This window comes from Microtus oregoni, unplaced genomic scaffold, assembly GCF_018167655.1.
Source record: "Microtus oregoni isolate MIOR12 unplaced genomic scaffold, Mior012 000004F_ref0000308, whole genome shotgun sequence".
In the NCBI taxonomy this organism is placed as follows: Eukaryota; Metazoa; Chordata; class Mammalia; order Rodentia; family Cricetidae; genus Microtus; species Microtus oregoni.
Window position 1 is genome coordinate 27523623 of NW_024543063.1, and position 26286 is coordinate 27549908.

The following is a 26286-nucleotide window of genomic DNA, read 5'->3' on the forward strand; positions in this document are numbered from 1 at the left end:
TGGTCTCCCCAGCCCCTGTGCTGTGGAGCTTGGCTCTGTTCTTCACTGCTGTCTTCCTTTCCTCGTTTCTCTACGAGACCAAACACACTCGCTCTCCCAGCTTCTCAGAGCAGAAAGGGCTCCAAGAGGAAATCGCTTCACAACAAGGGGATCCTGGGAAAAATGAAAGACTGAGAAACCCTTGTAATGAGATTAAGGGGCAAATATCTTGAGGCAGCCATCCACTCAGACCCAGCCTCTTACTGCAGAAAAGTTCGAACAAACACAAGCCTTGTTTCAGGAAGGAAAAGGTTAACAAGCTATGAAAACAAAATTCAAGATATTTTCAAAGGATGGCGCTTGGCAGAGTCAGTCGGGCACAGTCTGCCTGTGTATGACAGCAGGGCATTTCCCCTGGACACACGCAAGGAAGCCGGGACTCAGGAAAAAAGGCGTGCGTCTCCCTCAGCCCTTCTCATGAATGAGCATTGGAGGAGACCTGGGAAGATAACTCAGTTGGTAGAGCCTGCCGTGTAAGTGTGAGGACCAGAACCCATGTTTGGTGGTAAGATTTATGTCAACTCGGCACAAGTTAGAGTCATCTGAGAGAAGGAAATCTGCCTCCATTGAGAAAATGGCTCCAAGCCTGGTGGTGGCAGCACACGCCTTTAATCCCAGCACTCGGGAGACAGAGGCAGGCGGATCTTTGTGAGTTCGAGGCCAGCCTGGTCTACAAGAGCTGGTTCCAGGACAGGCTCCAAAGCTACAGAGAAGCACTGTCTAGAAAAACAAACAAATAAACAAAAAAAAAATGGCTCCATAAGATGGGTTTATAGGCCAGACTATAGAGCATTTCCTCAGTTAGTGATTGATAGGTGAGGGCCCAGCCCACTGTGGGTGTAGCCATCCCTAGGTTAGTGGTCCTGGCTTCTATTAGAAAGCAGGCTGAGCAAGTCATGTGGAACAAGCAGGAAGCAGCATCCCTCCAGGCCTCTGTATCAGCTCCTGCCTCCAGGATCCTGCCCTGTTTGAGTTCCTGTCCTGACATCCTTCAGTGACAGACTGCAATATGGAAGTGGAAGCCAAATAAACCCTTTCGTCCCCAGCTTGTGCTGGCCGTAGTCACGAAGCTGTTAGCGGCAATGACACTCAAGGTTTTATAAACAATCAAAAGTCCAAGCAAGAGACAGAAACAGACCAAGCTGTCAAGGCCTTTTGTACCAGCTCCATGACAAAGATCCCATTTCTTCCACTGAGGCTTGAACCCTCCCTTGTCACATGAGGTCCCCGCTCTGTTTGATAACTGTGCTTGACATTCTAAATGAACTTTCTGGACTTGGCTTCAGCTGAAACAGCGCGGCTCACTCCCAGCATCTCTGTGGTTGTTTTCCCACAGGTGCCTCCCATTGCTGCCTGGTGGATCCCAGGTCTGAATCGTAACGCTTGTTTTCCCACATCAGAAAATGGAGCTGTGGAAAAGGGCCTGGGACACCCCACGCTGGCATGGCAGTGGCAATCACTAGGTGCCAGCCCCGTCCTTTTCCTGAGACTTGTGACATCTAGCCAGGAGTTTGGTGACATGGACTCTGATGTGTGTAGCTGTAAAAGTGATTGTCTCACCCACTCCTTCACTCACAGGAAGAAGGATGTGCTGCCTGCCCTTTGACCTTCCAGTTCAGCTCTAGCTAACTATTAAGTACCAAGAGTTTTTGTAACTTCATGTGATGTTAATTGTCCTTTTTATTTCCAGTTCTGTCCGTGAGAATTTAATTCACTGTTTAGATAAAGTATTCTTCTCATATCCACTTTGCTCCCTAGACATGTGGTTTCTCTGCTTGTATTCAGGGTTACCTGGAACAGAAATGATTACACCTAGAACAACCTCCTCCCACCTCTGTGAGATTCCTTCCCTTCTCACGGGGCATCACAGTTAGGAGTCCTTCAGACTGGACCAGCATAGAATCCACGAAGCACCTTACAGGAAACAAGCTTGGTATCCATGTTTGTTCCCCCAATCAATGATATTTGTACCTGAACTTCAAAAGTCGGCTGAGGTGGGAAAATACTCGCTATGCAATAAAATGAGGGCCTGAGTTTTCACCTCAGAGACCAGTTGAAACGCCAGGCATGGTGGCATGTGTTTGTAACCCAAGGGCTAGGGAGGAAGAGGCAAGGGAGACCCTGGAACCTGCTGGCCAGTCACTCTAACCTACGTGGAAAACTCTGGGCCAATGAGAGGTCTTGTCTCAAAATACAAGGCAACTGATTCCTAAGAAAAGAACTGACACTGGAGACTGATCTCTGGTGTGTTCACACGTGTATTCAAACACACATGCACACCTAGAGGAACATGCACACAAGGGCGGGAAGGGAGGGAGGGAAAGAGAGAGAGAATCAGACTCATGTCTAGCTCTTTTGAACTGTCTATTCTCAGACTCAACATGGCCACAGCCGACCACCTTCTGCTCAGGCTGCCTCTTCAGACACCTGTTGCATCCACGGTCCCCCACTTCAGCTGGGGCGGCTTCACCCTTCCAGTGTGACTCAAGCCTCAGAATGTATTTGCCCTTCATTCTCTTCCTTACTTGAGCCCACACCCAAACTCACAGCCAACCTCAGTTAGTCCCTTAAAGTCATCCCAGGACCTGTTTCCTGCTTACCAGATTCATGGCTGACACCCTGAGCTTCCACACTCTGACCCCAGGATTGTGGCAGTAGACTCTTGCATCTTTGTGTTTGTGGTTTTGCGTGTGTGTGTGCGTGCCTGTGTGTGTGCGCGCGCGTGTGTGCTGTGGGCACAGGTGCAAGTGTGTGTGCAATGTGGAGGTCAGACATCAGACTTGGGTACTGTTCTTCAGGCCCTTCCCCCTTGTTTTCTGAGACGAGATCTCTCAGTAAGAGTGGCGCTCACCAAGGAGGCTCAAGTGGCTAGCCAGTGAGCGCCAGGGATTCACCTCTGTCTGCCTGGCTGACGCTGGTCCTGTGAACCTCTGTTCCTTCCTGCACACACCAGCCCGTGTGGTCCTATATGAATGCAAAGCAGATGTTGCTGTGCCTGCTCCGGACACAGTGAAAGCTCCTGGCACCCAGCGAAGGGTGGCAGTCCTTACAGAGAATTTACTGCCTCTCCAGCCTTCTGGCTTCCGCCTGCCCAATTTTAATCCAGCTCAACCAAACTGGCCTTTCTGCTTCTGCCACTAGCCAGGCATATCCCTACCCAGGCGTCTGCCTTCTTCCCTTCCATATGGAACCCCCCTACCCTGCTAGACTCTGTCTATCCATCCCCTACCTCTAAGTGCCCTCTCAACCCTCAGGGCCCCATGCTGCCCTCAGCCTCCCTTGCTCATCTCTCCTTCCTCACTCTGATCTGTTCGTCTTCTAAGACACGGAGCTAGGGATTGTCATCTGTTTTATTGGCTGTGTCCCTAGCGGGGGCTGACACACAGTAGGTCCTCCTAATAGCCATCAGGCAGGGTAGTGGCCCCAAGGGACTGGTGCCTGCTGTTGGGTAGTGCATTGGTTTAAAACTTGGTGATGAGCGCTGAAGCCTGTGCAGGCGACTTCCTAACACTGTGACCTTGGCAAACTCTGTTAGCTCTTTGAGCCACTTGGATGAAACCGAGCCATAGAGCAGTCAGGACAGAGCCTGACACAGGAGAGAGCTGAAGGCAATCTGGGGTTATGACTCCTGTCTATGCCTGCCCATGCCATAGTAGGGCAGTTACCGTCAGTCCCTTTTATCCCGACTTCTCAGGCGACCTTCAGCACCTGCCACTCTTCTCTCTGACTTCTCGCTCCATTTAGCTCCATTTAGCTGCAGGAAAGTGGAAAAAGCAGTTCTTTCACGGCTAAGGCAGTAACACGCTCACCAGCCCTAAGCCCGACTCCCGCATTTTCCTAAGAGACAAAGTGGTCTACACTGGCAGATGAAGGCTGCCGTCTTGTTCCCAACCTTCTCCCAGCTGTCTCAAATTGACATCACTTTGGGGGCACTCAAAGGGTTTCTGGGCTTGGCTGATAGCCTGGGAGGGTCTCACCACCAGGAGACAATTTTCCAAAAAAATTAAGTCACAGACTGGACTTGTCCTAAAGCAGTGATCTCATAACCCCCGTGGCCATTCCAGGAGCAATGGGACACCCACCAGTTAGGATGACCAAACCCTGAGGCCACCTCCTCTTCACTTCTGAGACTCTAGCACATAGGGTGGCCTTTTCTTCTTGCCCCGACTCCCTTCCCACCTCAGATACTTGACCCAGATCTGGACAAGGCAAGCAGTCTGCCTTCCCGCAGCATGTCCACCTTCTCTCTGGTCACGACAAAGAGAGGGTCTGGAGGACCTCTGAGACCAACAGGCAGAGGCGGCAGAGGCGGCAGATATACTTTGTGAGGCGAGAAACGTAGGCTCCACAGAGCACAGGAGCACGTAGCCAAGCAACCACACTCACAGGAAATATCCCACCCTTCATGTAGGGAAGGCTGGCACAGCGGCTCTGTGCATGATGGAAGGGTATAAGCGCAGCGAAGACAAAGGTTGTGTCTTTCCATTTGGGGATCTGTTCTCATCTGCTCAACATGCAGGGCACAGCCAGGGGCAAGGGTGGAAAACACACCTGTCAAAGGATGTTTCCACAAATACAAGGAGCCCGGGCCTGAAGTCACGTGGCTGCTTTTGTGATGCTTCTCTGCAGTTCTTTACACCCAGTTCCCAAAGTGGTCCATCGCAAGAGTGTGTTGCCATGGCAACAGGCTCCATAGGGGAGCCACTTGGCATTACCCAGAATTCACATCTGTGCTTGTTTCTCCCCTCTCTCTTTATCCGTAAGTGGAAAGCATTCCTGAGTGAGTGAAGCCTCTCTCCACCTGACAGTTTCCTGGAAGGAGAGAAGAGGAGATGTTGTTCTGGGGGTTCCATCCACAAACTCCTTTTCTATACCCTTCCTTAGGGCTGACATGCATAGCCCTGGAGAGGACATTGATGAGGCAGACAAAAGAACTAGTTACTCCTCAAGGGAGGGCTGAGGCTCCCCATGACACCTGACCTTTGTTTCAAAGGCGCTCTAAAGGCAGGCAGTTCTCCTACAGGCTTCTACAAACCAGCTGACTGCGGAAGGGTAGAGGGGTGAGGGCCAGCGATGCCGCAGGTGAGGCACGAGTCTGTGCTCCCAGCCTCTGCTGCACACCCCAGACCAGTCCTTAAAGCCCTCCCCAGCCCCTTTCTTCCCTGTTTTAAACTCCTTCCCTTATCAAGACCCAAAGCTAGGGATGGATGAGCAGGCAAGGCCAAGGGGAGCCTGCTCCGATCGGGTTGGAGGTCAATGCCAGAGTGGCCGGGCCCCTCTGTACCACCTCTGGCTCTCCTTTACAGAGTCCTGGGAGTCACCAACAATGATAGGGGCTAAACCTGCCCACCTTCTCCTCTTGCTCTTCCTTCCTGCAAAATCAGCATCACCGCATTTCCACCTGTGCCCCGTACCACACAGCAGAGGTGCCAGTTGCTCAGACTTGCTGTTGGTAGGAGAAGAGAGAGAGACTTTCCATCTATTTACAGAACAGGATGTAATTGTGTTTTATTTTTCCTTCTCCTTGAGGGCGACTCCTAAGGAGCCGGTGTGGTATGTAGAAGAAAGACCTGACCAGCGAGCGTGTCCATATTTAAATCGAGCAAACCCCTGAATTCTCGCCTCACAGTCACTGCATTTTTGTTTGTTTGTTTTTGTTTGATTGTTAATTTACACAGTCACCTTCCTCTCCCATCATCCCCTAGGATGACAGGGAAAGATCCAGAAAGCCAACTTACATCATCGCTTCCCTCCTGGCAAAGGGCAGATATTCAGTGTCATTGTCAAAAGCAAAGATAACAATCACATACCTAGAGCTGACCAGTTGGAGAACCAGGATTCTCTCTGAGAATACAGACAGCAAGGGACACTTTGAGGCCCATGGCCCCCAGTGGAGAAGAAGACAGGGGGGACAAGACCTGCTGTGTTGAGGAGGCCTCTGTAGCCTGAGGAGAGAGAGGGAGGAAGCACCAGACTCTTTATTTGACTTTCACCAGCTCCATCCATATTTCAGTCAAAAGCTGCCCAGAATGGCTCATGTGGGCAGACAGGGTCTGAGTCAGCCAGCCAATAACAACTACAGAGTGTTCCCTGGGCACAGAGCTAGCAGCTTGGAGCTGTGCTACTGGAAGCAAGAAATACATGGTTCAGTCCTGCCCCTGTGGAGAGGCAGAGCTGAGGGCCACGGACCAGAGGATGCTCCTGAAGAAGAGTCTGAAGTCCATTAGCACAAACCAAGACAAATGAGCAGGAGGGGGCCAGGCCTAGACAAGCTGCCTCCCTGCCTCTGCTCTGGAAGGAAGGAAAGACCAATGTGTCTCTTGTGCCCAGGTGATACCGCATACCCAACATTGGCAACATCAGGATAAGGGGGGCCTCTCAGCAAGAGAGGCCTCTCAGGTTCCATCCCTGGACCACCATCTCATTGCTTTCCCTGGAGAGAGGTGAACCAATGTCTATTCAGCCCAGAGAAGGTGCCCACAACAGACCGTTAGACCCAGTTGGGAGGACAATTCCACCCAAGTCCAACCTAGTGAGTCAGGAGTTTATTTGGCTTATTTAAAGGAACACGCGGAAGGGAGATCTACAGCAGTATGGGTGACTCAAAACCACCAGCGTCACCAAAAAGTCCCACGGAAGCCGAATTATTGAGTGTGGCCCTCAGTTAACCATCTACCTGCTGGGTAGCCTAGCACCACCAAACATCATAGGCAGCTGGGAGCTAGACAGGGTAATGACTAGGACTCCAGGTGACAGTTCCATGATCGCCTCTCCTACTTGGCAACATTAACAGCTCCATTACCATAACCACAAACCCAGGCATCACAATCCCATGTTTTGTTGCCATGACTATGCAGCCAAGGTTTGGTATACCTTACAATGACCAACGTTATGATCGTATTGCGATAAGGAAAAGGTTATACGACGGCCATTGTGTAAGGAGGGAAATGAGACTAGGAGCCAGAAGACGGAGGTAAAAGTGGGGGATGGTGGACCAGGGGGAACCTGAAGAAGGGAGCCAAGAAGGGGCCTCACGGCTTAATCTAGAGTGAGGCGAGAGCTTCCGGTGAGACAAGAAGGCAGAGGTTCTCTTACCAACGTGGCCACCACTATCCTCACCCTGCCCTAAGCTGCTCTTTCATTTGCTTCCGGTGTCCTCCACTCAACCCAGCTCCTAGAGGGTCCACCTAAATCAGAGTCAGACACAATCCTATCCAGCACCACTCAGCAGCTCCCTTATGGCTCAGTGTGAATCCACGGTCACGGAGATCCGATGCCACTGCCTCGTCTACTCTTACCAACCCACTCTCCCCAAAGGCTTGTGGCCTCCTTGCTCCCTCAATAAGCTAGAACCGACTTCCTCAGGGTTTGTACTGGCTGAGCTCTCATCTGTCTAAAGGGCTTGTCCTCAGAGGCCTCTGCTGCTGGTTCCCTTACCCACTTGAAGTTCTTGCTCAACTGTCACCTCTACTAAGAAGCCAAGAAGCCCACTGATCCCTGCTCAGAGATATGCCCACCATCTCCACCTGAGCTCCCCATCTCTTTGTGTGTGTGTGTGTGTGTGTGTGTGTGTATGTGTGTGTGCACATATGTGTGTCAGGGGTGGAGGTAGTATGTGCATATAGGCACAGTGTGCATATGTGTATTGTGTGTGCGTATGCAGAGGCATGACAATATGAATACATACATGAAGATAAGGGTATATACAAATAGACCAATTCTTTATTTATGAATAGGGCTGCCAGAAAGAGTGGACAGTTGCATTTTCATTATCATCCCTCAGAACCGAAAGTGGGTCACTGTCCAAGCATGAGTCAGCATGGACACCTTGGGTGCTGGTCTTCACATGTGTTTCTTCATTGTGGCATGTTCCTTCTGCTCCTGTTGCTCTTCCCCACATTCTCCTTTAATGGGAAGAGGGAGAGATGAACGCAGGCACCAGTGGATTTATCCATCTGCACCTTTGCCTGTCATGACTGATGGCCAGAGCGTGGTCTGATTGGAGGGTCTGGAGGGTGGACGGCCTCCCTGGTTGGAGGGTCTGGAGGGTGGACAGCCTCCCTGGTTGGAGGGTCTGGAGGGTGGACGGCCTCCCTGGTTGGAGGGTCTGAAGGGTGGATGGCCTCCCTGGTTAGAGGGTCTGAAGGGTGGACAGCCTCCCTGGTTGGAGGGTCTGGAGGGTGGACAGCCTCCCTGGTTGTTTCTGTTGCTTCCTCCCATCTGATCTTTGTGTTACTGGGGCCTTGGCTTTGCACCATCTGCACATATGGAGAATCTGAATCCCATGACTGATAGAAAGTTGAAGGCAGCCACTTAGAAAACTGCAGAGCTCAGTGTTTAACTTGTCAGCTAGCTAGCTGGGTGTGATGGTGTGTGCCGTCATCTCAGGGTTTAACTTGTCAGCTAGCTAGCTGGGTATGATGGTGCATGCCTGTCATCCCAGCACATAGGAGTCTGCGGCAGGATGATAGTAACTCTGGGGCTAGCCTAGGCTACATAGAGAAACTCTGTCTTAAAACCCCAAAAATAAAGTAACTCTGGTGTCACTCCCCTTCTCTTGCCCAGATCTGCTTGTCCCTGTAGTGTGCACATCCAGGCTTTCAGGCCTTCTATCCCAGGAGCCTCCAAGTTACTCTGTTGGGGCAGCCAGTCTGCCTAAACAGCCTGGGACATGACCTGGACTGTGGCTTTAGCTTGTTCCCCTGGATCTAGAGAGGACTCTCCCTGGGTTGGTACAACATGGAGCCTCCCCACCCCACCTTCATCGGGGAGCTCACTGAGACCTTGGGCAGCTGGACTTCCTGGGGAGGGAAGCTGTCCTAGGGTTGGGCCCTCCAGGGCTGCAGAGAATAAACAGACAGGTAGAGGAACAAGCGTCTCTGGGGGACACTGGATGAAGACCGAGGGCCTGCCTGACCCTATATGGCTGCTCTGGGCAGGCACCAGTCCCTCCTGAAGACTCGGCCTGGTTGTATTTACAAATCTGAACAAGCCCAAAGTCTCGAGAGTTTCCTCCATTTGCTGTGACTGTCCTGGATGTGGCCATCTTCCTCTGTGTGGTTTGCTATATAGGAGATATTCAGCAAACACATGTGATTGGGACAGTGTCCCCCCCAAAAGTCAGCCCATAACTGTCCTTGGAGTCCTATCACCTTCCCGAACCAAACGCTAGCAGACACAGTCCAGGCACCAGGGTGGCTCATAGCTTCGCACTGAAGCCTGGGCTGGGTGGTGAGAAGACACAGACTAGATGTGCCCTGTGCGTGCCACAGCCTGCCCTTCCTAGTTCAGACAGAGAGGGCATGCTGGGCCGAGCTGATGGCTAGTGTGCGTCCTGCTTGACGCTGCCTGCAGTGTCATGTGATTCCGGGTAGTCCCAGGGTATAGGTACGTGCACGCCTGCCTTTTCCTGCTCATGCAGAGTGTCGTTGGGCTTAAACATCAAGTCTCTAGGCCAGTCACAGGGATGATTCTCGTACTGATAAGAGAAATTGCTCACATGGTCTTTTGCACATGAAGTTGCAGGCCTGGCATGTGCCTGCAAGAAACATCGTGGTTAGCAGCCCTGATGGCCGCAGATTTGGGCTGCAGCTAAGCAGCATGACCAAATGGGTAATCATCTCATCCGCTCTGCAGGTACTCTTCTTGAGGACAGTGGACTTCAGCTCTAGCGGCTAGCTCAGGCGACTCACATGACTCTGAGACTACCTTATTTACAGTGTGTGTATGTGTGGCCTGTCCAAGCTCTCCAGATTCCTGTGTGTCTAGACTTCAAACTAGCTTTTGGCTAGTAAGAGCATCCAGGCCCTGGCCTCAATCCTGCAACCCTGATTCTTAAAAGGATCCTTTTGCAACTCACCTGCACAAATAGAGTCTTGAACCCTCTGCTGCAGACGTAAGAGGCTATCGTGTCTCTGAGTAGCCCCAGTTGACCCAGTGGCTTGGGTGAAGCATTGTATGTGACACCCATCATGTTTCCCTCAGTGGCACAGATACCTGCTGCTTGAAGAAGCCTCAAGGGGCCAGGCAGCCTAAGAATCAATACAGTTACATTGGCATTGTGGGATGCATTTCTTCTGGGAAGGAGCCAAGGCCTCGGAAGGCTGTGAGTGGTGTGTGCAGAGAGGTAGTCCTAAGGAGTCAGTCAGAGGATGCTGGAGAAGCAAGTGTGAGAGCCAACCATGCCTCTAGTGCTTGCCTACGTTAGACAAGCAGTTGAATAGCTGCAGGGTTCCTGCATCTGCACCATGCATACAGCCATACGCACCCAGGTACAGCAGGGTGCTGGCGGTCAGGAAGCAGCTATCTGGATTCACGCGATGAGTTGAGAGCTGGGGAAATGGCTTAATGATTAAAGCTGCCACACAAGCGTGAGGCCTTGAATTTGATCACTAGCCCCCGCTCCCCCAATACACACATACCGAAAGCTGGGCATGGCAATGTTTACCTATAACCCCAGCACTAGTGAAGCAGAGACAGGGGATTCCAGGTCAGCCAGTCTAGACAAAATAGCAAAATCCAGGTTTGGGGAGTGAGCTATCCCAAAAACAAGGTGGGCATTTGTAGAGGAAGATACCCAACACTGACCTTTGGCCCAGTATGCACACGTACAAACACACACACACACACACACACACACACACACACACTCTTTAGCCAATGACTTTTGAGGCAGCGAGTCCTAGGGTGTGGTCTTGTCTGCCTACATGACAGTTTATAAGCTGAGGGAAGAGGCCTCTCTCTCTCTCTCTCTCTCTCTCTCTCTCTCTCTCTCTCTCTCTCTTGCTTTTGCACTCCCTTGAGTGGTCAGAGTGGAGCAGGTGGCTGGCTGTTGGTGCTCCTCACTTCCTGGGCAGAACAACTGGATGAAGGCATCTGGATCAGCGGCAGTGGCAGCATCTAACCCTAACCCATTCTGTACCGGGGAGTGTTTAACCCCTATTTTTGATACCTGGATAAATTCTTGAAAACTTTTACCAGACTCTCATGGATTCATGCGACACACACATTAAAAAGTAAACTTTAAAAAATGTGACGCGCTGTTGATTAATACAGGATCATCCCAGGGACCCAATGTGTGTGTATGTTAGACAGCTCCCCTCCTGACCACACGCAGCAGAAAGATGCAAGGGTTAGCATGACTGAGCCCGAGTCTTCATAGACTGCTAACCCTCAAGAGTCTCAGCAACCTTCAAAGCTCAAGGGCAGCTTCTGCAAAGGAGAGACTGCGGCTATTGGTAGACTCTGGAGGGTCTAGGTAATTTGGCAAGTCCCAAAGCATGGATTTGGGCATAGAGATGGGGTCAAGACCTCCCACTATTTGACTTTTCCCCACCACCCAAGTGGAGCCTTGGGGACACTCATGACTTGGGGTCACTATCTCTCCCCCTTTTCCATCTCGAGTCCTCCTACCCAGGGGTCTGGTTCAGGGTCAGCTTTTATAGGAGATGCCCAGCGGGGCTCTTTGGGAGCCTCCCACTTGGGCATGAGCCTCAGGTAATAAGGTCTTGTCATGCAAGACATTAAACACAGCTGTCTGGAAGATGCTCTGCTATCGTGGGCATCCCTGTAAGTCCCCTTTAAAGCCTCCAAGGCAGCTCTCTGTGATAAGGCCACTGATGTGCCTCCTTGGCTTGTCCAGAACGAGAGGACTGGTAACTGTTGCCTACCTGGGGTCGCAAAGCACAAATCTCTCACCAGCAGCAGAGACAGAACCTCAGAACACGGACTGATAGACAGGCACAAGGTTGGTGTGGAACATTTCGTTTCTCCCGTGCGAGTTAAGCAAGAAACCTGGGCCTCTAGCGAGAGGGAAACCCCAGCATCATGAGTGAGAAAGATGACAGGAGAACCCCGGCAAATCATCTGTAGGCACCATTCTCCATGCCGGCCTCTGGGGCGGGAGGAAGTACGCTGACCTCTGGCTCTCTTCACATGGTCAGATCTAGTTTTGCTTTCTCTTAGAAAAGGCAAGTCCCTTGGGCTCAGCCCATCTGTCCACCTGACAAACCTACCAGGAAATCACCTCAGTGTGTAGGAGAGGAGATGTCTGGTGTTCCACAGCCACTGCTCCCAGAGGCTTCCATCCTGAGTAAGAAAGGGCCCTGGGGCATGGAACCTGCACAGTGTAGCTGCGGCTGAGGCAGCCTGGCCAAGGCTCACCCTGCCATACACGCTTCCTCCTCCTCCTGCTGGTCCTCCATCCAAGGCTCTGCTGGAGAGAACACAGACAGCCCCAGGACCCCAGAACCTCTCTTGGAGGCAACCAAGGAGCAAGCTAGGACATCCAGCCCCAGAGTATATTCCCATGTCCTTCCCAGGGGAGAGCTGAACACATGGGAGGCCGCAGAGTTTCACAGGCTCAGACATGTTGTGACAAAGGCCTCTAATGTGGTATAAGGGATGTTGACTGGCTCAGTGATCTTTCTAGAAATAACCAGAGAGTGTTTCCCCCAAAGAGTCAGCCCAGGAAACACACGGGATGTGCCTGGACTAGCCGGGTGCTGGCATGAGTCCTGAAGCCAAGGGGCTCTTCTGGGTCGCTGCCCTGGTGGAATCCAGGAGCTGTCCCTGTTGTCAATATGGGATCTTTCTGTTTGGGGACCAGCTCGCAGCTGTGCTATTAATCCAGAGCTTCCCTCGCGTCTCCTCTGCGACTCTAATCTTTGCCTCCGTTCTGCTGGGCTCCTTTGCTCGGTCTGCCCCAGTTGAGACAAAGTCTTTTTCTTTTTTACTTCCAGCTTCTGCGTCCTCACTGCGCTGGTGAGCTCTGCCATGCTCTGGGGATCAAACCTGCGATCTCCTTTGCATAGAAACTGCTGTACAGAGTATGTCCTGACATGTTGACTTTTTGATCTCTAGCAAGAATGACAGCCAGTGGGCTTGCAGGCCATGGGGAGGTAGTGATAGAAAGAGGGTGTCCCCAGGAGTGGGGGGACGTCATGGTACCTGCTCTGCTCACAATATTCCTCAGAGGGACCCATCACCACCGCTTCCCCTACTGGACCCCTATTTGGCTGAACATAACGAACAACCCAGTTTTGACTTGGCATGCCTCCTAATAAGTGCAGCCTAGGCTTGGGATAAAAGCAGCATGGAGCAGGCGCAGGGACTTCTGGGATCTTCTCCCGCTTGCCAACTTTTCCCTCCTGACCTTGGGCCATGTCCCTCCTGGCAGCTCTGCTTCACTGTCTGCATAGGAAGCCAAGACACAACTGGAAAGACTGTGGGGCCGTTCTAGGTGCCATGGGGTCCAGCTGAGTGTAAGAGTCAGTGTGTTTTACAGGGAGGTTCCCAGGCTTTCCACCAACCACGTCTTGGTCTTGGACTTCCTAAGTTAGCAGCTGCAGGGCCAGGAGTCAGCCCTGTTGCAATCAATGCTCTCTAGATTCAGAAGAGGCTGTTCTGGGAACTGTGCTGGACCCTGAGGGTCTGAAAACCTGGCAGCAGGATCTCTACTTCTAAGCAAACTTTGCCTTAGAAACCCATGGCTAGCGAGGGCCCAGAGGCTTGCCTCTGGTCGTGACCTGTCACCTCCCAGGAGATGTTCCACTTTCTAAGTAGGTGAAAAACGAACCTAATTTAAAACATGGTAATGTACTCTTCAGAGTCCCCCCTGGCTGCCACTCCACACGGGAACAAGGACACACTGGCTCTCATGGGGCCTGCATCCCTGACAAAGGCTACTTAGCTCCTGTGCACCCCGTACTGCCTGGGCACGGGGCCGGATCGCCACTAGATTGCGTTACAGCAGTAAACAGAGCCCTCCCAGTGGTGGCAGTGGCAGCCATGATGCTAGGTTTGCCTTGGTGTCAGGAGGGTACCCAGACCACCCCTCCTGGCCCCCTGGAGCTTTCTCAGAAGCACAGACACAGGCCCAGTGGAAAGCATGACCGGTTTCCGTTGGGCGTTAGGCACTCTGCAGTGCCTCAGGAAGAGAGTGAGAGAAGAGAAACAAGACCTGGGAACCAGCCCCACTCCCTCCCACAAGGTGCACAGTGAGGCCTGTTTATCCCTGCAACAGTGACGGCAGCAGCCTCAGCAAGGAGGAGTCCTCCGCCTTCCTGCAGGCCCCACTGGGTAGGTTAACTGCCTTTCTCTTCTCCGCTCCCGGCTGCACATCTGGATAAAGGCGTGCCTCTCTACTTTGTTGTGTGTGTGTGTGTGTGTGTGTGTGTTTTAAACTTTCTTTTCCACTGCCATAGTAACCACTGCGTGTTTGGCAAAGGGACGGAGGAAGGAAAAAAAAAAGCAAAGCCCTGGGAGGAAAAGAGCTCTGAGCACAGGGCTGGCAGCCGGCCAGGGTAGTCACGCTGTGGAGCTGAAATGAGGCCTCTGGCCGGCAGCCAAGTGACAGAGAACAAAGCTGTCAGTTCCTAATGTTGGCGGCAAAGCTCGCTTGGCACCCTTATATGGTTTCCCATAAGTCCCTGCCTTGGCCATCGTCCATTCCCTTCAGGGCAGCAAACGGGGATTAGCACTGCTTCAAGTTGTTTTTCTCCCCTTCGCTCCAACTGCTCCGGTGACATCACCCCTCTGCATTCAAGTGCCAGCAGGGTGGCTTTTCTTTGCCCCGCCCCCTCCACCCCAGCCCTCCATCACGCTCCCTCCCAGTCCCTCTCTCCCTCTCCCTCCTCCACCCCCCCCCGCCCTCCCCCCCCCCCTCTCTCTCTCTCTCTCTCTCACACACACACACACACACACACACACACACTTCCTGCAGCCTCCCCTTTTCTCCCTTCCTTTTTTCTTTAAATGCAGTATTTTAGGTCATTCTTCTTGTCCGGGCTTTTTTTTTTCTCCTACTAAATTAAAAACACCCAAGCGCTTGTGCATTTAGCTGAATCAAGCCAGACGCTGTATTTTATTTTTATAACTGAATTCCTGAGAGATAAAAATCTCATTTTCCTTAGTAGGCTGTAATCAGCCCTTGCAGAGATGTGGGTTCCAACCGCCCCATCTCAAGCTTCCTTAAGCAGCTCCACGGAGAGATGAACTTGGCTCCGGTTCAGGTTTGAAGGGGCCCCGAGGCTGGTCAAAGGCTGTTTGTTCCACGCAGGCACACTCAGATCCCATCGACGCCTCCTTGCCATGGCAATGCCACCAAGACGGCTGGACACACAGTCAGTACCTGCTGTGTTCCTCCCCTTCCAGAAGGAAAATAGGTGAGATAGTCAGCGCCAGAAGCAGCTTCCGAAAAGACCGGTTTCAACTAGCGAGTGCCAGGCGGTGTTATGCAACTCACGGCTCGGTCCCTGAAAGGAATGGAGGTTTGCCGACTGCACAAATGGTCCCCCCACCCCCCACTCTGATTCATGAACTACTTTTCTGATTCATGAATCACTCGGGAGCCAGCAGGAGAAAAAATGAGTCGTATTGATCTCATTTCAGTTGAAATGGGCTCAGCAGGCCCATGGCTGGCTGAGCAAGGCTGTCCAGGGCCAGACATTCACTCCAGGCCTCCCCCTTGGTCTGTAGGCAGGTGCTCCAAGCATTCTTAAAGGCATACACCAGAATCCCTTTAAGACATGGACGGAAAGGGAATCCATCAATTTCCATTGGGGGTCCCAAATAGTTGAATGTATTTCATTTGGGACAGGAGAGGGGGCACTCTGTAGCCCAGGCTAGCCCGATCCATTTGGCACATCGCTGAAGAGTCATCTTATTTTAACGTCTTTTCTGAATTCTGGTGAGGTTTCTTGTTGCTCCCGTGCTGGGGATGGTACCCAGGGCTTTGTACAGACTCGGAAGCATCAGCAGGCTCCTTACTTTTTATTTAGAGATAGAGTCTCACGGGAGAGACTGTCACCTAATTCTGTAGCCCAGGCTGGCTTTGAACTTGCAATTCTACCTAAGCCTCCTGAGTAGCTGGGCTGACAAGCCTGCTGACCTCTGAAGTCCTCTTCTGAACCAACAAACAAAGCCCCCCCCCCCCAGCCTCTTCAGCTAAGGATTCCAGAAAATGCTCTGTCTTATGTAAGGGCAAGTTGGTCATGGCTGGGGCAGGGGGGTGGGGTGGGGGCTGAGACCATATAAAGCCAGTCTTTCCTTCCAATAAGAAATGAAGGTTTTTTTACTTTAGTAGTGCAAGAAGCAGGAAGTGAGCCTGAGGCCAGAGGCAGATGAAAGGAAGCACTCTCTCCCTCCCATTCACCCCAGCTGACGCTTGGTGCATTCCTCGGAGATGCTTCTGGTATTCCATCCTGCTGGTACCCTGACCAGCATCATCTTCTTCTTCGGCGAGTCTCCCCTCCCGCTCCTACTCCAGACTGGGAAATTTAAGACAACTGACTGAGCTGTAATACTAGTCCTTGGGAGGCAGAGACAGGAGGATTGCTGTGACTTTGAAGCCATCCTAGACTATGTAGTGGGTTCATGGCCCTTGAGACACATGATGAGACCTTAACGGAAAATAAATAAATAGGGCTGGAGACATGGTAACCTCAAATCTCCTCAGTAAGCGTGAAAACTGAGGTTGCTCCCTAGAGCCTGGGTAAAAGAGCCAGGTATGTTGGTGCATGCTTGTCGTCCCAGCACAGGGAAGGCAGAGAGAAGCATGTATCTGGGACAGGCTGGCCAGCTAGGCAGTCTCTAATAGGCAAGTCCCCATCCCCGGGAGAGATCCTTCCTCAAAAAACAAACAAAACAAAACAAAAAACGAGGTAGACAGCAATAGCTCCTGAAGAATGACATTTGGGGTTGGTCTCCTATACTCTCATGTACCCACACACCTCTGCACCTGCACACACACAGGCAGGTGTACACACACAGGCACACACACAGGCAGGTACACACACAGGCACACACACATGAAGTCACACACACATAGGCACACACACAGGCACACACACATAGGCACACACATAGGCACACACACAGGTACACACACATGATAATGTAAAATAATAATAATAACACTTGGCTTTCTGATCTAGGCTTTTCAGAAGCTGCATAAAAGCTGGCAATCTGGACAAGAAAAGGATTGTGACCTCATGTATGGAATTTTGGTTCCAAGTGTGGAGAAACAATTCTTCCAGACTTCAGGTCTGTGTACTTCAGCTGCACAGTGGCCTGGAGACACACTTCACCAGTCAGGGGCTGGAGGAGGTCACCTTCCTCCTTTTTATTACACATTGCCCAGAGGAGGCCTGAGACAGGGAAGGAAGGCACAGGAGTCTCCTCTCCCTTCTGTGAAGGTGCCTTTCCCTACCGCTCCTCCTCAGGCTGAGTGCAGCCAACCCGAGCAAGGGCTGCAGGTCCCTGGGGTTAAAGCTGTGCCTGCCGACTTGCTCGCTGGCCTTAGAGCACACTGGACTTGGAGACTGGCTCATGGTTTGTGCTATTGCCTTAGATTTTCCCCTTCAGTACATCCCCAGAGCCTCTGATCAATCCGAGTCCCTAGGACGGCTTTATATAACACCCACCGGGCCAGCCCCAGCATCTGAGAGCCCTCGATCCGGCATCTCCCATGAATCTGGCAGCATATCAAAACCTCTGTTTCATAACACACTCAAAATAGGATTTTTTACTAACATGCCAAGCCCAGGGCTTCTCATGTCGGGGCCAGGAGTTTTATGAATCATTAATGGTTAAACAGAGATGCACACCACACACACACACACACACACACACACACACACACACACACACACCAACCCCCCGGATGCCCAACCTGCCTGTCCCTGAGGGTCAGGATAAAGATGGAGGTCGGAAGACTGTGGTTTCTATAGCCATGGTCTGCCGGTGAGTGACTGAGGGACCTATTCAAAGAATTCCCCAAATAATCTCAAACACATTGAGGATCTTACTCATGCTTTAAAAACAGAAAAAGAAAGAACTACCTTCCTCCCGCCTCCTCCTCATTCATGGGGAGTGTGGTTTCCTTTTCTTTGCTGCCAGACACTGGCAGTTGCTGACTTAACCCCTGACTCTCCTTTGAGGAGGTCAGCTTCCTGCAAGAAACACCTAGATCTGGGCCCTGCAGACCAACTGCATGTTTGAACTCCACTTCGGGTTGGTGGGGGACGTAGTCTGAGCAGAACAGAGAGACCAGTCCTTCCCCTATGGGCCCTGTACCCGCCTGCCTCATCCGGCCCTGGTTTAGATTATGACAGGGAAGGGTGTGTCCTCCCAAAGACATTTGCAGCCTGTTTAGGAGCCCTTCTGGAAATTTCTTCATGAGGCGCCCAAGGAGTGTTCCTGGATTCCGTCTCCTCACATTGCCCCCACGGGTGCAGCTGTGTCTCCCTTCCTTGTCCTGCCAGACACATGGTTGGTGTCTTTGTCCAGATGGCTCCCAGGGCATTACTTCACAGCAGGAGAAGCCTCCATCATTCCCAGTGGAAGTGGGGGTCATAAAAAGCTTTGGTGCATTGGACTGAGGCAGGTGGGGGGATGGAGTTCAGGCCAGTAAGGCCGTAACCATGGATGGATGTTTCCTGTGTCTGCGAGACACCTTGAGAAGATGGAGCTCTGGCTCATTCTGCTGCAGTCACACCTCTGCAGTCCCCTCCCCCAGGTCACTCACACCCTCCCTGGGCCACTCAGATACCCCGAAGGTGGGAACCTTCAGTCCCTAATAGAGGTGGGAACATTGATCTCTCTGCCCTTGCCTGCCCAGCCTTCCGCTTGCCCGTGTAATTTGCCGAATGCAATTGCCTGTCTGGATCACCTGGATTAAGCGGCTTCACCGCTCTCTTCCTTCTTGCTGGGTGTCATATTAACCCTCAAATCACGACCCTGAGCTTTGCAGGACAACTGCCATTTGGTCTTTCTTCCCCGGCTTGCTGCTATTTCTCCAAGCTCCAAGCTGTCTGCAACACCTTCCATGTAGCCTCATGCTATTCTAATTGACTGGCTGTTTACTCTGCCCGCTCGGATGTGGCATAAAAAGCAAGCAAAAACCACCTCTCCCACCATGTTGTCCCCCACATCCAGCTGAGCCTGGGAAAGAAACCCCAGGCCTCCTGCCTTCCATGACAGCCTCCCAGAGTTTCTCCACTGAGCCCACGTGAAAGGGGCTCCCTCCCCACCCCCAGGCTGAGACTGAATAGCCTTCAGATTCATTTCGTGGCTGGACACCTGGTTGCTATGGAGACGGTTGTCATAAAAACACACTGATCTGTGGAGAGATATAAAGCGGATCCCAGAGGTACACCATCAGATACATTAACTCTGAGAAAGGGCCTGCTGCTTATCACACGGCTTTGTTGACACACTGCCTTTGCCTTCCAAAGCCAGCCTGGGTGACCACCTCAGAACCAGGCCAGCACCGTACAGCTGCAGTCACTAGTTCATGAGGGACAATCAAGGGCTTCGTTCAAATGCCAGATGCCCCCCCCGCCTTCCTATCCCAGGTTGAGTCAGCCCAGGAGAGGTTGCTCGCCCTGGCACAATTTGTTCTTTTCTGCCTGCCGTTGGTCCACTGGCTCAGTAGAGAGGGAGGCACAAATGTACCCACCCCACCATGTTGCGCGTCAGAGGGCCTGTGAGTGACAGATGTCAGCAGGAACACCTTGGCGCTCTGCCAGGTTTGCGGGGAATTTTAGGTGCCAATGGGGAACACACACACACAAGAGAGCCTCCTCGCTCCCAAGACAAGAACAAGGTATGGCCACACTGCTTAACCCTTCTACCTTGCCTTGCCCCAGATCTGCACCTCCACCTCGGTCTGCTTCCTGTGAGGTAAAATATGTCCATCCTCCCCAGTCCAGAACTTGCTCAGGGATCACGTAGCAGAGTAAGCGGCAGAAGCAAGGACAAAGGAGAACGGCCATTCTCTCCGAGCTTGTTTGGATTGGGGGTAAAACCGATAATGACTTGGTGTTTAGGTTTCTAGCTGCACCTTTGGCTGTAAATGGCTGAAAACAAAAAACAAAACGACAACCAAAGTGCCAGGTACAGGTGTAGTCACGTGACAAACACAGGCAAGACCTACTTCAGGGAGGACTCCCAGCACAAGCAACTCCAGCCAAGACGCGGATTCTCTGACACCTGACACATCTGCGCTCTCTCTCTCTCTCTCTCTCTCTCTCTCTCTCTCTCTCAAACTGAGATTTAATCTAGATCTTGGTACTTGATCTTCAGCAATTCCTTGGATTTCCCACCACATCTACCTTCCTCCTCCCTCATGGCCTTCCTCCTCTGCCTCTTCATTGTCTGTCAGTGCAGACCCAGACAAGCATGAAGAACTAGCAAGAGCTGATGCCCTCACCAAGGCAGTGCTGCCGAGACCCAGCGACGGCACTAGGATGCTGTTCTGAGTACCCCTCCTGCCCTGGGTGTCAGGACATTGTTGTCACAACTACTCCCTACACCGGGTAGCTGTGAAAAGTTAAGTTGTTTGGAAGACTGCCTGCCTATCCTCCGGCCTGACTGTCTCACGCTCTTTTCCGATTTTCAGTGCCTCCAAATACGTCCCTCACCCTCCTGTGTCTTCATTCTTCCCTGCTGTCCTTGCTTCTTATCTTTCTCCTTCCTGGGCTGGGATAATTTTTTTTAAAGTGGTTTGCGAGCACAGCTAAGTTAAAGCCCTTTGGCTTCCAGCTTCTGTCCCTTGCTGGTCTACTTGCTCTTGGTTCACACTCCTGCCCTGCTCCACCACACAAAATATGTTTATAAAAACACATGCGCCTCCCTAGTTCCTCTGGCTGACATGACATCATCCTGTCTTTTTTTTCCTCCCGCCCTCATGTTTTTCCTGAAAATGTCCCCTTCGTCCTGGCGGGCTTTCTCACCCCCACCCCACCCACCCAGTTCAAGTTCAAGAGAGGGTTGCTCTTTTGAGTTCCTCTCCCTGGCTCAGCTGAAGCACACAGAACTCTCTTCCCTTGATACTTTTTGTCCTGTTTTCACGGGCCCTGGAGACCTGCCCTGCAATTATGGCCTCTTTCATGTTATCTCTCTCCCAAGGCAACAGCTTCCACCCTGGCGGAGGAGACAATGACAAAGGGGCCTTGACTTTGCTGTCACGCCTTCTGCTGCAGAATGCAGGATTTCCTTATAGTTTGTTTGGGTTTTCAAGCATATTTACCAGTCCTGAGTAGCTGATTCACAACACTAAAGAATAAAGGCCAAGTTCCTCTGTGGCTAAAACACGCCATCAGGTCTAGGTCAAGTTGACGTTCCAGGCCAAGACTGGGGCTGATGAGATTGCTGTGTGTTCTGTCCTATAGAGGGTTGGGAAAATAGGCCCGAACCGAGGCTCACTGTGCCCCTTCCTTCCAGAAAGCCCTTCTAGAAACAGAGCAGGGCAGTGTCTCAGAGACCAAAGGAGAGTGCTGCCCTGCAAACCCACCTTGTCTGTGTTTCAGTGCTGACGCCTGGTCATTTATTTCTTTGCATCAAATTCTTTGGCCTTAATTAAAATTATGATGTGATTTTTTTTAAAAAAAAAGTTCATTCAAAGAGAGTTAAACTTCATGTTCTTATTTTTGTACCAAAGCCTCACGTGTGTGTGTGTGTGTGTGTGTGTGTGTGAGAGAGAGAGAGAGAAAGAGAAAGAGAAAGAGAGAGAGAGAGAGAGAGAGAGAGAGAGAGATATCCAGGATCCTCCTGGCTTTTTAACATGTGTTGGAATTCAAACTCAGGTTTTCATGCTAGCACAACTCACATTTAAATGAGTAGATTCTCTCCCAGTCTAACACCCATGATGAAATGTTTTCAGTGTGTTAGGGCATTCCTGCAAACACCAACAGAAATCAAGACATGGGGTCTACATTTCATTTTTTTTTTTGAGAGTGTAATATAATTGCATAGTTTTCCTCTTTCTTCCCTCCCCCTAAACCCTCCCTTAGACTCCCCTTTGCCTTTTTTCAATTCATGGCATCTTTTTCCATTAATTGTTAATACGTTCATACACACACACACACACACACACACACACACACACGCGCGCGCGTCTTCTGAGTCTGAATAAAGTTTTGTGTGTGTGTGTGTTTTCAGGACTGACTGTAAGGTATCGAATAATCAACTGGTATCTCTTCCCTGGAGAAAACTATCCCCCCCCCCCCCCACCTCAGTGTTCCTTAGTTGTCTGTAGATCTTTGCACAGTGAAGTCTATTTGATCTTCAGGAAGGAACTGTAAACAGGGCTTCAGGCATAAATCTCCTAGCGGGGACTCCTCCTTCATCTCTGGCCACGGTTTTCACTCCGCTGTCCTTGAGGCCCGTGAAGGTCCTTGCCGTTGAAGAGATTCACAGAGAACTTAACCCTGGCAAGCCTGTGGACACGGGGCAGGTTTGCCACACTGCTCGGTCACGGAGCCCAGGGACAGGCTTTAGTCAAATGGGAATGTCCCTCTGCAGTCCTGCCAAACATAAATCCTTCTCCCTTCATTGGTATTGATCCCCTGCTTTTCCTTTGATGTGCTGCAGGCTAGGGAATCCCCTGCTAGTGTTCCTGGTGCCTTCCTCAGAGCTCCAGGCTAGCTGCTGCCAAGGGTAGTTAGAAAATCTGTGTCTGACGGCTATGAGTCCAAGACACATGTAAGAAGTCTAGATGCATGTTTTGGGCTCATTTATTTATTTATCTATTTATCCACACACACCAGGGACTGAATTCTGGACCTTGCTTATGCTAGGCGAGCAATTTAGTATTGGTCTCCATCTCCAGCCTTCTTTACCTTTTATTTAGGAACAAGATCCCATTAACTTTCTCAGGTCGGTCTTGAACTCACTCTTCATTCTAAGCCAGCCTTGAACTCACAATCCTCTTGCCTCAGCCTCCCAGGTAACTGAGATTACTGTCCTGTGCCACCAGGCCTGGCTACATTAGCTCTTTGTGTATGCTGCCCTACTTTTGTTTATGTCAAGACTGTGTCAGAGTTTGGGGATTTGGCTTAGTGGCAGAGTGTTTGCCTAGCAAACACAAGGCCGTGGGTTTGATCCCCATTACCAGTAAAAATAGATAATCCTTCCAGACATTGTCCTTTAAGAAGTCTCCCGAAAATGCGTCTCCGTCTGCCTGATGTGACCTATTCAGTCATGTCATTGATTAGCCTGCAGCTTCTGTGGATGAGTCTAGGTCAGAAGTCAGCTTCTAACGGAGACCTTCAGAGGCCCTGACAGGGTGGGTTTCACATTTGTGTCTCCTCGGCTCTGTCTCCATCTCCTCCGCCGTACCATGCTGTCATGGGCCTTGCAGGATGCCAGTGAAGATCGTGACTCAAGACAGGATGCTACCCTACCTAGAATTTGTCATTTTGTGTCTCAACATCCCTGCCAACAGGTCTCGTTCAGACCGCAGCCAGAAAGATCCCTGAATGTGTGGAATTTCCTTGGTTATCTTTACGTCCTCCACAGTGGACGGCTGCCTGCCACCTTGAAGCTGCCCAGGTGCCCATTCTGAGGCTGAAGTTGCCCCACCTGTGAACAGAGGCCTGCGGCCATGACACCTGACAGACAATCCTTTTGGGCCCTCCCCTTACTTTCTGTTTGCTTGGCTCCTGAGACAGATTCGCTGTATGGTCCTCGTAACTGCGTAGCCTAGGATAGCTTTGCACTCAGGGCAATCTTCCTGCCTCAGCTTCTGGAGTCCTAGAGAACAGGTGAACCCGGCCGCAACTGTCTCCACTCACCCGTTTTTTGTGCATGTTGAGTCTCAGGAAGTCGGGCTTTCTCCTTTCGTCATAACTGGCCAGACAACCTTGACTTCATGGACCTTCTAAACATCACTGACCCAGCTGTGGTTTCTTTGTTCAGTTGGCTTTGGTTTTGATGTTTCGAGACAGAGTGTCTCTGTGTAGCCCTGGCTATCCTGGAACTCACTCTATATTCCAGGCTGGCTTCGAGCTCAGAGATCTGCCTGCCTCTGCCTCCTAGGTGCTGGGACTAAGGACGTGGGCTGCCACTTCCCATCCTCACCCGTGACCCTCTTTGTCTGCTCATCACATTGGTTTGGTTTCCTGACTTTTTTTTTTCCTCAACGATACTATGGACTCCTCAGGGTGCAGAGGCATCCGATGTCCCGTGTTAGGAGGCATGGCCTGTCACTTCCCTCTCCCCAGTGATCAGGCATGCTAGGTGGCAGGAGGGCAGATGACAGACAAGGCTCTAGTGTCCTGGGATTCCGGTCTGTGCTTTCTGTTGTGCCCTGGCCTGCTAGATCAAGAGCAGACTGACTCAGCTGAATTCATCAATGGCTTCTTTGCTGTTGCTTCTGAAGTTGGCTGATAGAGGGAGCTTTGGAAAGAAAAATGCAGCCTCCACGTGAATGTTTTAAAAGAAACCCTGGTGCTGCTTCTCATTTAGCATCCTGGCAGCCACTCCTTCCTCCCTTCAGACTAGACTGAAGACAAGAGACCAAAACCCCAAGGAAAAAATTCCTTCCGAAGCCTTTGTGTATGTATTCTTTACTGAGCCCTTGGTGTGTGTGCGTGTGTGTGTGTGTGTGTGTGTGTGTGTGTGTGTGTGTGTGTGTTTGTGTGTGGTGTATGCACACATTAGTGGACAGTTGCACACGCCCGTGTGCACACACATAGTCAAGAGGAGGACATCACACAGACTGTTCTCTCACTCTCCACACTATTTCCTTGACACAAGATCTCCTATTGAACCTAGGGCTAGGTTGACGGCCAGCGAGCCCCAGCGATCCTCCTGGCTTTGTCCCCCCAGAGCTGGGGTTGCAGCCATGCCTCACAATGCCTGACTTTTTATATCACTGACAGAGATTCAAACTCAGGGCCTTGGATTTGTGGAGGAACAAATCTTACACACTGAACCGTCTCCCCAGCATCCCAGTCTGTGTTTTAGGGGCCCTTGCAGTTAGTCAGACAAATTCACCTTTCTCCCTGTATTCTGGCTGTGTTCTCAGTCACTGTGGGTTTGCTCCCCGTGACTTCTCAGAAGATTTCCAGGACCCAGTTTATGCTTCCTCTTATGGCCTTTAGGGCATTTCACGTGTGTGTGTGTGTGTGTGTGTGTGTGTGTGTGTGTGTGTGATACTGGAATTGAATTTAGTGTGTTTTGGGTGTTAGGTAAATCCTGTACCACCGACCTGTGTCTCCAGCCTTCTTCCCACACAGTTTAACAGATTTCAGGTTATAGATCATTTCCAAAACGTGAGTTTTTAAGTCATTCAATTGGGCTGTGCTGTGTGCCTATGCTAAATATGGATCCAATATATTTGTATTCCTTACTTTTCTCATTGCTGGAACCAAAGGTCCAACAGAAGCAACTTAAGGAAAGAAGGGTTTGATGGTCTCCCAGTCCGTCGTGGCAGAGAAAGTGTGATGATTAGGAGCTGTATGGTGCCTGGCTGTGGGGGCTTTGGATGCAGCTTCTCACATCCAGGCAGATTAGGAAGCAACAAACAGGGATGGAAGCAGGGTTTGGATCTTACCCTCAAGGCCTATCCTTAATGTTCCAAAGGCTGCACAGCCTCCCAAAGCAGCACCACCAGCTTGGGGAGCAAGTGTTCGAAGGAGCCTGGGGAGCACATTTCACATTCAAGCCAGGGCAGTACCAGCATGCACCACAGCAGCTCCGGTTCCTCAGGTGTGGCCCCACATGGCTGGTCTTCCTACTCTGCACAGGGATGAGAATTTGGATCTGAGACACATAACTCCAGATAGACACTTCCTAAATGGGCCGCCGTGACTACCTCCCTCCCTGCCTCAAGTCTTCCTTTCCTGATACTCTAAGGGAAATGTCTGGTGTATGACCCCTAGTTTTCAAAGCTTCCCCAGGCATTTTCAATGCAGCAGTGATTTCCATCGTATTTTATTCTTGATTCCGTCCTTTTTAAGCGCAGCATTGTGAGTCTTGAGAGCCATAGGAAATGGGGCTGGGGATGGCAAGGAAGATTGCTGCAGACGAGAGGCACCGCCGTAAATTCTGAAGTCAAATTATCTTTGTGAGCTAAATGGTACCTGAATTTCATTCAAGGGGAAATCTGGGCAATTGACTGTGATTTAGAAGGATCACCATTCCCGTCTTTTTGAGTGCACTGAAATGGGCCCCACCTCCCTTTTTGCGATAGCCCAGGGAACTTATGCAAATCAAAGTTGTATTATTTAGTCAGAAGATATGAAGGCTGACAGAAAATTGGACGGCAAGCGCCTCAGATGTGTTGAAGATGCGAGCAGCTTATTTGCTGTGTAGTGGGAAGCAAGACCGACTTACAGCGCTTAATACAGATGAAACAATAGGACTGTAAACATCCACTGATGCACGGTGGATTTTCAAGTGTACTGAGTCACACATGGACATGCATGTGAAGGTCAGAGGTCAGCAACCATCTCTTTTGGT

The 26286-nt window shown here is 51.1% G+C and overlaps 1 long non-coding RNA gene across 1 annotated transcript; it reads right to left on the bottom strand.

The window, feature by feature from the left end:
• Positions 1 to 7856: 7856 nt before the first annotated feature.
• LOC121446812 lies at positions 7857 to 11913 on the bottom strand. The gene is made up of 3 exons (XR_005974137.1): positions 11709 to 11913; positions 9899 to 10070; positions 7857 to 7943 (listed from the first exon to the last, which is right to left on the bottom strand). It is a non-coding gene; the product is annotated as an uncharacterized LOC121446812 (long non-coding RNA).
• Positions 11914 to 26286: the final 14373 nt, after the last annotated feature.